Consider the following 3919-nt stretch of genomic DNA (forward strand, 5'->3'; position numbering starts at 1 on the left):
CTCCAGGGACCCAGGAACAAGACACAAAGCCCAAAGGGTCTCAAACAGGACACAAAAATGGAACAAGGGGTAAGAACAAGGCAGAAAACAAAAGTAGACCACCTAAGAATGTGGCTGCCAATGGTACTGGCATGTCCAAGATTCCCTTTTTATTAAAAGACTCACTTTGCCCAGCCGGTGTGGCTCAGTGGTTGAGCATCAACCTATGAACTAGGAGGTCATGGTTCGATTCCCAGTCAGGGCATATGCCTGGGTTGCAGGCATGATCCCCAGTATGGGGCATGCAGAGGCAGCCAATCAATGATTCTCTCATCATTGATGTTTCTACCTGTCTCCCTCTCCCTTCCTCTCTCTGAAATCAATAAAAATGTATTTAAAAAATAAAAGACTCACTTTCATTGATGTACACTGACTTGTGTATATAGGCCAATTTAGATTAAAACAGGGGTTACAGATGGACAATTTTAGCAACCATTCAAGGATTTGGTTACCTAATGTACAATGAACCATGGTTTTGGGGAGGACCTGGTGTGTGCACTCAGAGGGGGCAATATGGAGGGCATCATGTTAAGCAAACATTCTTATGTGAATCCTTAGTCCCAGGAAGCCCTCTCCTTACCCTTTCTTTGGCCATAGAAGCCATACAGCCATGAAATGGAACACAATCGAATAGTATTCCATGCTCTGTCAATTAGTGTTAAAGTGACAGATAGGGAATTTCATAAAACATCTTTATTTATCCAAACATTTGGCTGGTGTTGGTGAAGATAACAAACATTATCTGGGCTCTTATGGAAGCTCATCATGACATAAATAGACACAGTTGCCCCAAAACATGGTTTTTGTTCTAATAGCTGTCTGGCACTCTCTAATTAAGCCAGTTGAATAAATAATGCTTCTTTCCGACATTGGCTTTATCAGGGCTAGAGTCTGTATATCTTCGTCTTCTCATAGTCAAAGAGTTTTGTTCGGTTGGGTTTTAATCCCCTGATCTGAGCAAATTAAGTATGAAAATGGTTGTTGAATCAACAAGCTCATGGGCTCCGTGCTGCTTTCTTGTGGGAAGGGGGCAGTATGTTGACCTGAACAGTGATGGGAATCACTCAGGGGTCAATAGAAATGGGTTTGACCATCAAAGGATTCAAAGTGAGCTAGTGGGAGGTGGGTGAGGAACTCACTCAGTGTGCCCTCACTTCCCATGTGGGAAGCAGACCCTTGAAGTTCAAAGCTTAGCTTCTTTTGTTCTACCTTGACTGCAGAGACAGTATTTTATAAGTTGAATCAGAGGGAAGGGAGGCAAGGTTTTTGCACTGCCTGGAAATTGAAAGATATCCTTTGTTTTGTGGTAGTAAGCAATGGAGAATGCAATAGAGACCGTGGGCAACTCCTCTGTCAGCTATGGAGAAACAGTGGGTGGTCAGTGGTTCAACAGAAACCCATTTCTCTTTTCCTTTCTTCCAAAAGCAGGATAGGGCACAAGTAGCAAGGAATGTTTCTTTCTTTTCTTTCTTTTTTTTAAAAAATATTTTTATTGATTTCAGAGAGGCAGGGAGAGGGAGAGAGATAGAAACATCAATGATGAGAGAATCATAGATGGTCTGCCTCTTGCATGACCCCCACTGGGGATCAAGCTTGCAACCTGGGCATGTGCCCTGACCAGGAATTGAACCATGACCTCCTGGTTCATAGTTTGATGTTCAACCACTGAGCCACATTGGCCAGGCAAGGAATGTTTCTTGATCTCAAAGTTTTCTCCCTACCTGGCAACAGTGCCATGTTGTTGCTGGTCAGATCTTTCCACTCATCAAATTATATCTCGATCTTGATTAGAATTCTTTGGGGTTCCTCATCTGCTACAAGACAAGGCCCACACGTCTAAACCGGTATACGCTTAGCTTACATCCCAATGTGGCCCCACCTGCCTCTCTAAGCTTTAGATCCAGGTCCCAGCCACAGACAGATCCTAGGTCACAGAAGGCTCTTCTACCTGTGTGCATGCTGTCCCCTATATGAATTGCTCCATATACCTGTGTGCATGTTGTCCCCTGTCTGAATTGCTTTCTCAGTCCACTTGACAGAGGTCCACTCATCCTCTAATTCAGAGGGCGTGTTTGAGGGTCTTTCCCTGATGCTCCTGCTTTGCCCAGAGAGACCACTCTCCTCTGGGCTTCCCCTTACCCATACACAGTCCTTATTTTCTCATGCAGTACTTAAATGTCCCTTGAACATCCCCAATCCTCCTCCACACTTGGGCCTCACTAAGTTGTACAGATGAAGTCAAATTAACAGCTAAAGCCAAAGCCCACTGGCTGCACATCCTCCCAGGATGGTGGCAGGACCTCAAGTCTCCTTTTTGGGTTCCCTTTCATCTCGTAACTTTTAGCGGGTCTTCAGGTGAGGAGTCACTCTGGTCCCTGCCCTTGCTGCATGACTCCCCCTGCACTTATGGGGATGCCACCGCTACCCTGGCCCTAGGGGATGCTGGTATCTGGGTACCACGCTAGCCCAAAGTATGGCCACAGACCTGTGCTTAGTTCTACCCCACTGATGGTTCTAGGAAAATAGGAAGGAAAACAGAGAACCCTCTGTCTGGCTTTTAGACACGGCAGAGCCCACAGGCCCAGATCCCATGTTTCCTCACAGGGACTTTCTTGTCAAATGGCAGAGGCACCTCCCAGCCTACCCCTCATGGGCCTTCCTGGTCAGAGCCCACTTCCCTGATCAGTGCAAAATTCTGGCATGCAGTGTTTTCATAAAATACAAGATAAGTGGTTCCCCCTGGAGTTGTTCAATAGAATACCCCTGAATGTGTATACTTTCCAAGTTTTGGGATACAGGCTCCAGAGTAAGCCTAGAAAGGCCAAGGAGTTCCTACCTCAACCCTATCCAAGGCCGGCCTTCCAGCTCTCATGGAATATTTTAGCTTCTGTCTCTTCCCAGCATGGCTAACAGTGGGCTGAGCCTGCCCCTCACCCACAGATTGGGGTGCCCTTTGTGCCCTGCTGATTGAGTACATATACAGTCCTTGACCAACTCCTGTTGTACAATTACATTATGGGCCTGTCCCCTATTCGACTGTGTGCTCCATGAGGGCAGGAAGGGGGGGTCTCATTCATGGTTATATCCCTGAAACCCAGCCAATGGCAGTAATTAGAGAGTGAATGGATGCGTAAGGCTCAATAATGGCATTAGCTTTAAAAAGGCATCAGCAGCCTTAGCCGGTTTGGCTCAGCAGATAGAGCATTGGCCTGCAGACTGAAGGATCCCAGGTTTGGTTCCAGTCAAGGGCACATGCCTGGGTTGTGGGTTTGGTCCCCAGTAAGGGGTGTGCAGGAGGCAGCTGATCAATGATTCTCTCTCATCATTGATGTTTCTATCTCTCTTTCTCCCTCTCCCTTCACCTCTGAAATCAATAAAAATATATTTTTTTAAAAAGGTATCAGCAGGAGACTTCTGGAAACTTGCCAGATTCCCATGTCTTGGTCCTCTCCTTCCATTGCCTCCTCTGTGACTCCCCCTGAGATCCTTGCCATGGATCCCTCCCTATCTATCCTGGGTTAGCCAGTCCTTGGCTGCACACTAAAATTATCTGGGGAACTTGAAAAATATGCTGATGCCCAGACCTCCCCCTAGACCAGCCAAATCTAGTGTGCAGTGAGGTTGAGGAGCGCCACCCCCTCGTGGCCCCCAGGCCACCAGAAGACTCCCCCAGGCATGCCTGAGGTGGCGGTCTCTTCAAAAGCATCAGTTTGTGCTCACTGCACTCAGCGTCCACAGTACACATAGGAAGTCCAGAGGAGAGTAATAAAAAGTAGGAAAGGAATAAAAAAAATATGCTCTGGATAAGAGACTGCTATGGGGACTATCTACTGTGAGGGACTAGACCTATCTCTGTCCAGGGACTTTGGTCCTGAAATAA

The sequence above is a fragment of the Plecotus auritus genome, assembly GCF_963455305.1.
Source record: "Plecotus auritus genome assembly, chromosome: 8".
In the NCBI taxonomy this organism is placed as follows: Eukaryota; Metazoa; Chordata; class Mammalia; order Chiroptera; family Vespertilionidae; genus Plecotus; species Plecotus auritus.